The 13061-nt window shown below is 39.4% G+C and overlaps 1 protein-coding gene and 1 pseudogene across 1 annotated transcript in view; one reads left to right on the forward strand and one right to left on the reverse strand.

Moving 5' to 3' along the window:
• KCNMB3 (potassium calcium-activated channel subfamily M regulatory beta subunit 3) overlaps positions 1-13061 on the forward strand; it is a 98379-nt gene that overhangs the window by 2000 nt on the left and 83318 nt on the right. The gene's annotated exons all lie outside the window — the stretch shown is intronic.
• Positions 4599-5832, reverse strand: LOC133254858 (ferritin light chain-like; annotated as a pseudogene).

The raw sequence follows: 13061 nt of genomic DNA on the forward strand, positions 1-13061 counted from the left end.
CACAGTGAGCCTCTGTTAAATAAATTACTGGCAAAGAGTCTCACGCTCTGAGCATAATTTGCCAAAAACCTGAGCACTTTATTTTTTGTAAACTTGAATATTTTCTCATATGATTCCTGGCCATTTTTATTTCTTTTGTGAATGATCAGTTTATGTCCTTTGTCCATTTTTCTAAGTTTGTCTTTTTTTATTTTTAAATTTTATTTTATTTTATTTTTTAACTTTACAATATTGTATTGGTTTTGCCATATATCAACATGAATCCGCCACAGGTATACACATGTCCCCCATCCTGAACCCTCCTCCCTCCTCCCTCCCCATACCATCCCTCTGGGTCGTCCCAGTGTACCAGCCCCTAGCATCCAGTATCGTACATCGAACCTGGAGTGGCGACTTGTTTCATATATGATATTATACATGTTTCAATGCCATTCTCCCAAATCATCCCACCCTCTCCCTCTCCCACAGAGTCCAAAAGACTGTTCTGTACATCAGTGTCTCTTTTGCTGTCTCGTATACAGGGTTATTGTTACCATCTTTCTAAATTCCATATATATGCGTTAGTATACTATATTGATGTTTTTCTTTCTGGCTTACTTCACTCTGTATAACAGGCTCCAGTTTCATCCACCTCATTAGAACTGATTCAAATGTATTCCTTTTATTGGCTGAGTAATACTCCATTGTGTATGTGTACCACAGCTTTCTTATCCATTCATCTGCTGATGGACATCTAGGTTGCTTCCATGTCCTGGCTATTATAAACAGTGCTTCGATGAACATTGGGGTACACGTGTCTCTTTCAGTTCTGGTTTCCTCAGTGTGTATGCCCAGCAATGGGATTGCTGGGTCATAAGGCAGTTCTATTTCCAGTTTTTTAAGGAATCTCCACACTGTTCTCCATGGTGCCTGTACTAGTTTGCATTCCCACCAACAGTGTAAGAGGGTTCCCTTTTCTCCGCACCCTCTCCAGCATTTATAGCTTGTAGACTTTTGGATAGCAGCCATTCTGACTGGAGTGAAATGGTACCTCATAGTGGTTTTGATTTGCATTTCTCTGATAATGAGTGATGTTGAGCATCTTTTCATGTGTTTGTTAGCCATCTGTATGTCTTCTTTGGAGAAATGTCTATTTAGTTCTTTGGCCCAGTTTTTGATTGGGTCAATTATTTTTCTGGAATTGAGCTGTAGGAGTTGCTTGTATATTTTTGAGATTAGTTGTTTGTCAGTTGCTTCATTTGCTACTATTTTCTCCCATTCTGAAGGCTGTCTTTTCACCTTGCTTATAGTTTCCTTTGTTGTGCAGAAACTTTTAATTTTAATTAGGTCTCATTTGTTTATTTTTGCTTTTATTTCCAATATTCTGGGAGGTGGGTCATAGAGGATCCTGCTGTGATGTATGTTGGAGAGTGTTTTGCCTATGTTCTCCTCTAGGAGTTTTATAGTTTCTGGTCTTACGTTGAGATCTCTAATCCATTTTGAGTTTATTTTTGTGTATGGTGTTAGAAAGTGTTCTAGTTTCATTCTTTTACAAGTGGTTGACCAATTTTCCCAGTACCACTTGTTAAAGAAATTGTCTTTAATCCATTGTATATTCTTGCCTCCTAAGGTGTCCATAGGTGCATGGATTTATCTCTGGGATTTCTGTTTTGTTCCATTGATCTATATTTCTGTCTTTGTGCCAGCACCATACTGTCTTGATGACTGTGGATTTGTAGTAGAGCCTGAAGTCAGGCAGGTTGATTCCTCCAGTTCCATTCTTCTTTCTCAAGATTGCTTTGGCTATTCAAGGTTTTTTGTATTTCCATACAAATTGTGAAATTGTTTTTTCTAGCTCTGTGAAGAATACTGTTGGTAGCTTGATAGGGATTGCATTGAATCTATAGATTGCTTTGGGTAGTATACTCATTTTCACTATATTGATTCTTCCGATCCATGAACGTGGTACATTTCTCCATCTATTAATGTCCTCTTTGATTTCTTTCATCAGTGTTTTATAGTTTTCTATATATAGGTCTTTAGTTTCTTTAGGTAGATATATTCCTAAGTATTTTATTCTTTTCATTGCAATGGTGAATGGAATTATTTCCTTAATTTCTCTTTCTATTTTCTCATTATTAGTGTATAGGAATGCAAGGGATTTCTGTGTGTTGATTTTATACCCTGCAACTTTACTATATTCATTGATTAGTTCTAGTAATTTTCTGTTGGAGTCTTTAGGGTTTTCTATGTAGAGGATCATGTCATCTGCAAACAGTGAGAATTTTACTTCTTTTCCAATTTGGATTCCTTTTATTTCTTTTTCTGCTCTGATTGCTGTGGCCAAAACTTCCAAAACTATGTGAAGTTTGCCTTTTTTTAAAAAAAATTAAGGTTTTAAATGTTTTATCTGAGATGTATGTTACGTGTGTTTCTTCCTGGTTTGTTTTTACTTTCTTTAATGGCACAAACATTTAAAATTGTAAAATCAAGTCTGTTATTCTTTTCCAAGTTTTATTGTTGCCTTAACATTGAAATAACCTTTTGTCCTACACAAGATCTGGTTGCATTTTTTACTTTAACTTTTTAATTGATCTGTAATTTATTTTGTGAGATGTGATGTGAGATGAGGAAAACTTTTTCTGTCATATTTCTTTTTTCTTATTTCTCTCCATTTTGTATAACAGCCTGAAATAAAATTTCTGAGAATAACTTCATCTGACGTTCAAGTAACTTCCTAAGGCATTCTAATTTTAACTGCATCTGCATCACTAGGAGGTGATTGTTAAAATATAGAGGCCTGTGCTGTAGCTTGGGAGTGTCTAGTTGGGTAAGTCTGAGATGGAGCCTGTTGTTGTTCAGTTGCTCAGTTGTGCCTGACTCTTTGTGACCCCATGGATGCCAGGCTTCCCTGTCCTTCACCGTCTCCCAGAACTTGCTCAAACTCATGTCCATTGAGTCAGTGATGCCATCCAACCATCTCATTCTCTGTTGTCCCCTCCTCCTCCTACCTTCAATTTTTCCCAGCATCAGGGTCTTTTCTAATGAGTTGGCCCTTTGCATCAGGTGGCCGAAGTAAGTATTGGAGCTTCAACTTCAGCATCAGTCCTTCTAATGAATATTCAGGGTTGATTTCCTTTAGGATTGACTGATTTGATATCCTTGCAGTCCAAGGGACTCTCAAGAGTCTTCTCCAACACCACAGTTCAAAAGCATCAATTAAGAGTTTCTAACAAGTTCTCAGGTGATGCTGCTGCTGCTGGTGCAGGATCACACTCTGAGAACCACTAGCCTTTAAGGCTTTCCCCACCCAACCTCTCATTAGTTAAACAGTACAGTACTTTTCACTATTCCATAGATAGACACTGATGCTGAAGCTTCAATACTTTGGCCACCTGATGCGAAGAACTGATTCATTTGTAAAGACCCAGATGCTGGGAAAGATCGAAAGCAGGAGGAGAAGGGGACCATAGAGGATGAGATGGTTGGATGGCATTACCGATTGGAGGATGAGTTTGAGCAAGTTTGAGCAAGCTCTGGGAGTTGGTGCTGGACAGGGGAGCCTGGTGTACTGCATTCCATGGATCACAAAGAGTCAGACATGACTGAGCGACTGAACTAAATAGGTCTAACTCTTTCTCTTTTGTGTGTTTCAGTATGTTTCTTCCACCTGCAATTCCTTTCCTTTGTTTATATCTATAAGATCAAGCTTGCACTTTATCTCCTTTCTATGAAATCTTTGATTTTTCCTAGCAGAGATCTCTACCCACTCCAGTGTTCTTGCCTGGAGAATCCCAGGGACAGGGGAGCCTGGTGGGCTGCCATCTATGGGGTCGCACAGAGTGGGACACGACTGAAGCGACTTAGCAGCAGCAGAGATCTCTGATCACTCTTCTAAGATTTTATAGTATTTGGTGCATTAGTCCTCTTACCATCAAAGATGCATTTATTGTGGAAATGATGAAGCTTTAAGCTTCAAGTCCCTGCCACTGCAGGAACCTCTTCTAGGATAAGGTACTTAATTTAGCATTTATAATTTTGTTCTTTTTCTTAAATTGGTCCCCCCAATTTGCATAAGCTTCTGTCCTGACAAAATTTGACTTCACCCCTGTTTATCATATCATCTCTCCACAGGCTTTGAATTCTGGTTTTGTTATATTCCAGTCTGTTCCATCTCCCTGCTTAGCACAGTGTCTTGCATAAAACCTCAATAAAATTATTCACTCTTTATCTACCTTATATCCAGCACTGTGCTAGGTACTGGGGATACAGTATGAGCAAGATGGACATGGTCATTACCTTGCTAGTCTTTACATTAGAGGAGATAGGTAATTAAACAGCACTGGAATGTGATGACTCTCCTGTGACTCTGCTGTGAAGAGGCTAAGCCATGTCAAGGGAAATTGAGATTAATAAAGGATGAAAAAAGCATTTCCCCAGTAAGAAAGTATATTTGATATCCCTGGGAAGAAAACTCAATAATTGTTTAGGTCTATGGTGGGCATTACTAATGTCAACAATCTCCCAGTTTCTGGTGCTCTCTACATAAGGCATATATTTCATCCCTCATATCACTGAAGTTGGGTAGAGCCATATAACTTGCTTTGGTCATTGAAATGTCAGTAGACATGCTGTGTTAGTCCTACATGGAGGCAGTTCATTTCTGGTGCTTGTTTCTCTAGCCCTCTCTTCCTTTGTCTGGAGAGCTATCAGGACACAAAGCAGATGTAATGAGAGCAAGAAACACACCTTTGTTGTGTTAAGTTGATAAGTTTTGGGGATAATTTCTTATAGAAGAATCATTTTTCATCACTGACTAAGACAAGGACTAAATTTATACACCCATTCCATTTGGTCCAAGGCTTGGGAGAGGGATCCAGGTGGTTACAAAGCTGCCTAGTGGCTGCAGAGGGGGGCTTCAGGCAGAAGTCCTAACAGCAGAGGGGCTCCTCAATGGCTTCTGGGCTTGGAGGCTCCTAGCTGTGCTTGCGTGCTAAGTCGTTTCAGTTGTGTCCAACTCTTTGTGACTCCATAGACTATAGCCTGCCAGGCTCCTCTGTCCATGGAATTCTCCAGGCAAGAATACTGGAGTGGGTTGCCATGCCCTCCTTCAGGGAACCTTCCCAACCCAGGGATTGAACCCGAGTCTCATATCTCCTGCATTGGCAGTCAGGTTCTTTACCACTAGCCCCACCTGGGAAGCCCAGTTGTGCTTGAGGGTGAAACTTTCCAAGAAATACTTGCCCAACCCAGCCTGGGGTCCAGCCAGAACTGTGAAGGTTGGTCAGGTGGTCACCCATCTTCTTGATGAGTTTCACCTGCTTTTCCAGGAAGTAGCTCTCCAGGAAGTCACAAAGGCGGGAGCCTGCAGGGGCAGAGCCCAGGGCATGCAGATCTGAAAGGGTGGTTCAGGTTCTTCTCCTTGAGAGTGGCGGTTTCCATAGTGTCCTGGGTTTTACCCTACTCGTCTTGAGATGGCTTTTGCACATTCTGGAAGAGGGTGTGGCTACCGTGCTGGTTTTGCCTTTTCAAGGTTTGATGTCCTTGTGCTTCTCTTGTCCAATTCATGGAAAAAGTGGCCTATATCCTCCAGAGCCACATCCTTGCAGTCAAAATATCAATAGAAGCCCAGACAGAGACTGGTTGTAGAAGGACAGATGTAGGTTGACCAGATGGTTGATGGTGGCCTCCACCTTGGTAGAGTAATTCTGGTGAATCTGGGAGCTCATGGTTGATTGGTAATGAGGAATTAAGCTCAAAAAATGGTGTTGTCTGGTCCTGGTGACCAAGGATAGCTGGCTGAGTGGCTGATTCCAGAGGTTGCCACTGGAAAAAAAGGTTGGAGGGTGGTCAGAGGCTGGAACAAAAGGCATCTCTCCATCTGTTCCATCCAAACACTGTTGAAGCAAAAGAGAGATCCGTGGGACTGCCAAGTGCACCAAGTGTGTAGCAATCTTATCAGGCCACACTGAAAACCTATATAAATCGGTTAGAGCTGTAATTTTCTTGGAGTATTTTCATGTAGCTCTTCTCATGTCTTATACCAAGTGGTACCAAATTCTAAATGGTGACTATAGGAGCTGCTTTTGATGCCAAAAGCTCAGCTTCTCTGTACTCCAATGCTGAATCAAATCTTGGGACAGAGTTTTGGGTGAAGTAGAAAAGGCTCATTTTATTGCTTTGCCAGGCAAAGGGAGACACCCTCAAAATCATGTGTCCTTCCCTTGGGGAAAATAGTGAGAAGGTTTATATTTTCTAAGAGGGTGTGATCAATTTATGGACATTCTTCTGATGGGTTCTGGTGAGGTAAGTAAGAATCAGCATTGTCAACCTTCAGGTCCAATTAATCTGGTGTCTACATGTTTGTAGGTAGCATACTGTCATAATCATTAACTTCTTCCACCTAGAGAGGGTTTCAGTATGTGCAAAACAACTCAAACACATTGTTGTGTGTATCTGTTTTGGGGAAACAGGTCCTTGCCCCAAGGCTGCTCTTGAATGTTTCTCCTGGTCTTATATCCCCTCCGTTCCTTAATTAATAGCTACATGAATCTGCCCACTGGAACTCAAAGAAGGTCATGAAGGCTAAATGAAATCTGTTTCCTATGATCAAAGAAGTGGGAATGGGGGCACAGAAAGGCTCTGTTCCCAGGAGCCCCACAGGGCCCTACATGGCATCACTTTGATCAGGAATATCCAGAGTTTACCTGTTTTGAACTTCGATTAGTCTAAACTGACTAGCATTGCTTTTCCTGTTGGCAATGGGAGTGAAAAAATCAAAAGATATGATTATTTATAATGGTCACTAATCACAGTAAAACACCACCTCCTAGCAGTAGTGGTTAGGAATTCTCTGGGGTCTTCCTCAGTAGACTGTATGCTTAGTGAAGGTAAGAAATGTCTGTCTCATTGACTGCTAATCCCTAAAGCTTGCCTAGTGCAGTGCTGACAGAATGATCACCTAACATTTACTGTAGGAATGAAGCACAAAAGAAAAGGCTGCATGAAATACTTACGCAGTATAAATATTTGTACAAGATTTAGTCCATTTTGTGTGTTCAAAGTATGTTTAATAGTAAAGATTACTTACCAGACATTCCTCTCATATTCAACTTCCCCCTCAAATATGTTTTGAAATGTTAAATCTGTTTTGAAATAGGAAAATTGATGTGAAGTCTTAAGGGGAAGGGTAACATCAAAACAAGCTTAGCTCATTACCCTTAAAGCTATAAGATTTTCAGGTACTTTGAAGCCATTAAGAAAAGAAAAATGATTTAAGGAGGAACATCAAAAGGAATGTAAGTCATGATTTTTCTGTGCTTCACAGATGTAAAATCCCTTTGAGAATTTTTATGGATTGTGTGTCATTGATTTACTCATAAAAATGATGAGGTTTGGCATATTCAAAGGGTAGTTTACTTGGACAGTAATCTCACTTAAATTTATTGTTTCTACTTTTAATCTGATGTCTTTTGGATATTTTTCTTGACTTTTATAGATTTTCCAAATGTATATAAGAATAGAGAGAAGAATAAATGTACCCTCATATACTCATCGTCCCATTTTCAATAATTACCAAACCATACACTACTTGTCTTTTCTTTTTTCCTTTGGTTGTTCTGCCTTCTCTCCCTCCTTTCTTTTTTTTTTTTTTCCTTTTTCAAGCTTTTTGGGGAAATCCCAGTAAAACTCCTACACAATTCTCTATAAAATATGGACATCTTATGTAAAAACATTTCATTTTCATACCTAGCAAAAAGAACAGTTATTCCTTAATGTCATCAAAGACACAAATTTCTGTCTTGCACATGTCCTTTTTTTCAGTTTGTTGAAAAACAAGATTGAAGCAAGGTCTATAGTCAAGCCTACTTGTCATGTTTCTTTAGGTACAATTGACCTGGAAAAACCCACTTCCTACTTTTTTTCTTTCATTGATTATGGAAGATGAACTTGTATTTTTTAAAATTTTCAAATATTATAAATTTTGTTACAATTATAATTCCAAAAATTTGCACTTTAAGGAATTTTTCATCTCTTAGTCTTTGCTAGCTTACAAAAAGAAGGAAGACTCACAAAACAAAACAGCCAGGCTTATGGGGTGGGAGGGAGAAACTACTGAGCTTTTGTTAATTTATCTGGCTCTGTAATATTAAACTGATCGAGAGGTCTCATTTTTCAAGGAAAAACAAAACATTATTGAGTACAACTAAGTAGTTCAGTGGAGAAGGAAATGGCAACCCACTCCAGTATTCTTGCCTGGGAAATCCCATGGACAGAGGAGTCTGGAGGGCTATAGAACATGGGGTTGCGAGGGTCGAACACGACTTAGCAACTAAACAACAACAACAAGTAATTCAGTCACATTTTCTAAGCTTATCACTATTAACATTTCTTGTTTCTTTGGCTAATTAATTTTTATTTCTGTAAGGACCTCTGAAAATTAGAGGTTAAAATTAAAATCATTGAGACTGAGATTTTCAGTTCCCTGTATACATATATCTAACCTTCTTCGTTATGAACAAAACCCCAACTTGAGACATAAATGCGTCCAACTTAAAAACTGCTTTCCAAACAGTATGGTTCCTCAGAAAAGTAAAAATAGAATGACCATATGATCCAGCTATCCCACTCCTGGGAATATGCCTGGACAAAACTATAACTCAAAATTATACATGTACCCCTATGTTCATAGCAGTACTATTCACAATAGCCAAAACATGGAAACAACTTAAATGTCTATCCACGATGAGTGAATTAAGAAGTGATATCTGTCTATATGTATATCTAGATATACAACAGAGACATCACTTTGCTGACAGAAGTCCATATAGTCAAAGCTATGGTTTTTCCAGTAGTCATGTATGGATGTGAGAGTTGGACCATAAAGAAGGTTGAGCACCGAAGAATCGATGCTTTTGAACTGTGGTTCTGGAGAAGACTCTTGAGAGTCCCTTGGACTGCAAAGAGATCAAAACAGTTCATCCTAAAGGAAATCAACCCTGAATACTCATTGGAAGGACTGATGCTGAAGCTGAAGCTGAAGCTCCAGTACTTTGGCCATCTGATCAGAAGAGCTGACTCATTAGAAAAGACCCTGATGCTGGGAAAGATTGAAGGCAGGAGGAGAAGGGGACGACAGAGGGTGAGATGGTTAGATGGCATCACTGACTCAATGGACATGAGTTTGAGCAAGCTCCAAAAGATGGTGAAGGACAGGGAAGCCTGGCATGCTGCAGTCCATGTGGTCACAAAGAGTCAGACACAACTGAGCAACTGAATAGCAACAAATATATATATATATATATATATATATATATACATACACACACACACACACACACAAACACAATGGAATATTACTCAGGCATAAAAAGAATGAAACAATGCCATTTGCAGCAACATGGATGAACCTTGAGATTATTATATTTAGTGAAATCAGACCAAGACAAATATGATATCACTTAAATGTGGAGTCTAAAAAATAATACAAAGGAGTCAACATACAAAACAGAAACAGATTCACAGACATAGAAAACAAACTTGTGATTACTAAAGGGCAAAGGGACAGGGGGAGTGGTAAATTAGGAGTATGGGATTAACAGATATAAACTACTATACTTAAAATAGGCAGTAAGGATTTTCAGGGAACTGTATTCAATATCTTATAACCTATAATGCACAGGGAACCATATTCAATATCTTATAACCTATAATGGAAAATAATCTACAACAATATAATTGAATCATTTTTTGTACCCTGAAACTAATATTATAAATCACCTATACATCAATAAAAAATTTTTGCTGAATTCTTTAAAGAGAAATTCCCCAGCTTTTACTGTATTGCTGTTTGTTTCTTTTTTAGTTCAGTTAGTGCTTGCTTTATATATTTAGGTGCTCTGATATTGGGTGCATAAATATTTAATATTGCTGTGTCTTCCTGATGAATTGACCCTTTTATCTTTACATAATAACTGTTTTGTCTCTTGACTATTTTTAGCTTAGAATCTATTTTTGCTAGAATTTGTCTCTGCTTTTTTTTTTTCTGATTGCTATTTGTTTAGAATATCTTTTTCCATCTCTTCACTTTCAGCCTGTGTGTGTCCTTAAGGCTAAACTGAAACTCTTTGTGCAGCACATCATTGGGTTTCTTTTATCCATTCATCCCTTCCATGTCTTTTCTTGGGGGGAGGGGTGGGACTGTGGCTCTTAGAATCTCAGTTTCTTGAACAGGGATCAAACCCAAACCATAGCAGTGAAAGCCTGGAATCCTAACCATTAGGTCACCAGGGAACTCCCGTTCCATGTCTTTTGATTGGAGAATTTAATCCATTATGTTGAAAGTAGTTCTTGATAGGTGGGGACTTCCTATTTCCATTTTGTTAATTGTTTTCTGACTTTCTGTAGATCCTTTGTTCCTTGAGTGCTCTCTTGCTGTCTTCTATTAGAATTTGATAACTGACAGTAGGCTTTGACTCCTTTATTATGATCTTCTGTGTATCTACTACAGGTTTTTCCTTTGTGGTTACTGTGAGGCTTACAAAAAATATCATATAGTTATAACATTTTATTTTTAAGTGAGAATTATTTACAGAATGCATATTATGTGCCTGTGTGTGTGCTACTCACTGGGAAATACAAAGAAGAATAAAAGAAAGCCCCCAGCCATGAGAAACTGTCTGGGTTAGACAAATGTTATCTGAGCTGGGGAGTGCAGGGCAGGCAGGGCTTGTTGGAAGATTAGTAGGAATCAGCCATGTTACAAAGATGGGGATGTTTGTTGGCCAGAAGAAATACATATACAAAGGAGAAGAGAAACAATAGATTTGGTATTTCTGGGATAAAGTGTAAAATTTGAAGTTGGATGTGTTTTTAGACTGGAGAAATGGACAGGGACCAGGTCCAGGAGGGTTTTGCTTGTCTTGATAAGGAGCTTAGACATTATCCTGTAGCCAGGAGGAAGCCATTGATAAGTAGTAGCATAAACATCAGATTTGCATTTTAATGGTAACTTCTAGCAACAACAGTATGAAATAAGGGTTGCTTCCCAGGAGGTAGAGAAAACAGTTAGAAGCTGTATTATTCTAGGTGGTAGATGATAAAGACTTTGAAACAAAACAGGAGTGTTAAGGACAGAGGAACTAGACAAATTCAAGAAGTATTTAAGAGGTAAATTTGCCAGAACATGGTGATAGGATGTTTGGAGATGAAAAAGTGGAAATAATATAGAATGAGTTTCCAGTGTTCTGGCTTGTGTGGCTGATTAAATGGTAGATTAACTGTCATAGAGAATGCGGAAAGGGGAACAAGTGTGATGGCAACAGAGAATGAATTGGGTTTTGATATTGTTAAAACCTAGAGGAAATCAACCTGATTATTGGAAGGACTGATGCTGAAGCTGAAGCTCCAATACTTTGGCCAGGTGATGCGAAGAGCCTACTCATTGGAAAACTGATGCTGGGCTAAATTGAGGGCAGGAGGAGAAGGGCACAACAGAGGACGAGATGGTTGGATGGCATCATCAACTCAATGAACATGAGTTTGAGCAAATTCCGGAAAATAGTAAAGAACAGGGAAGGCTGGCGTGCTGCAGTCCATGGGGTCACAAAGACTTGGACATGACTGAGCCACTGAGCAGCAACAACAGTTGTTGAATTTGCCATACAAATGGAGTTTGTTAGGCACATGTGATACTTTGTAGAAGGACTTGGTCTCAGTTCAGTTCAGTTCAGTCGCTCAGTCATGTCCGACTCTTTGCGACCCCATGAATCACAGCATGCCAGGCTTCCCTATCTATCATCAACTCCCGGAGTTCACTCAAACTCATGTCCATTGAGTCGGTGATGCCATCCAGCCATCTCATCCTCTGTTGTCCCCTTCTCCTCCTGCCCCCAATCCCTCCCAGCATCAGAGTCTTTTCCAATGAGTCACCTTTTTGTAAGAGGTGGCCAAAGAATTGGAGTTTCAGCCTCAGCATCAGTCCTTCCAAGGAACACCCAGGACTGATCTCCTTTAGGATGGACTGGTTGGATCTCCTTGCAGTCCAAAGGACTCTCAAGAGCCTTCTCCAACACCACAGTTCGAAAGCATCAATTCTTCAGCGCTCAGCTTTCTTCACAGTCCAACTCTCACATCCATACATGACCACTGGAAAAACCATAGCCTTGACTAGACGGACCTTTGTTGGCAAAGTAATGTCTCTGCTTTTCAATATGCTATCTAGGTTGGTCATAACTTTCCTTCTAAGGAGTAAGCATCTTTTAATTTCATGGCTACAATCACCATCTGCAGTGATTTTGGAGGTCAAAAAAATAAAGTCTGACACTGTTTCCCCATCTATTTCCCATGAAGTGATGGGACCAGATGCCATGATCTTAGTTTTCTAAGAATGTTGAGCTTTAAGCCAACTTTTTCACTCTCCTCTTTCACTTTCATCAAGAGGCTTTTTAGTTCCTCTTCACTTTCTGCCATAAGGGTGGTGTCATCTGCATATCTGAGGTTATTGATATTTCTCCTGGCAATCTTGATTCCAGCTTGTACTTCTTCCAGCCCAGCATTTCTCATGATGTACTCTGCATAGAAGTTAAATAAGCAGGGTGACAATATACAGCCTTTATGTACTCCTTTTCCTATTTGGAACCAGTCTGTTGTTCTAACTGTTGCTTCTAACCAGTCCAGTTCTAACTGTTGCTTCCCGACCTACATATAGGTTTCTCAAGAGGCAGGTCAGGTGGTCTGGTATTCCCATTTCTTTCAGAATTTTCCGCAGTTTGTTTTGATCCACACAGTCAAAGGCTTTGGCATAGTCAATAAAGCAGAAATAGATGTTTTTCTGGAACTCTCTTGCTTTTTTGATGATCCAGCAGATGTTGGCAATTTGATCTCTGGTTCCTCTGCCTTTTCTAAATCCAGCTTGAACATCTGGAAGTTCATGATTCATGTACTACTGAAGCCTGGCTTGCAGAATTTTGAGCATTACTTTACTAGCGTGTAAGATGAGTGCAATTGTGCGGTAGTTTGAACATTTTTTGGCATTGCCTTTCTTTGGGATTGGAATGAAAACTGACCTTTTCCAGTCCTGT

The sequence above is a fragment of the Bos javanicus genome, chromosome 1 (genome assembly GCF_032452875.1).
Source record: "Bos javanicus breed banteng chromosome 1, ARS-OSU_banteng_1.0, whole genome shotgun sequence".
Taxonomy (NCBI): domain Eukaryota; kingdom Metazoa; phylum Chordata; class Mammalia; order Artiodactyla; family Bovidae; genus Bos; species Bos javanicus.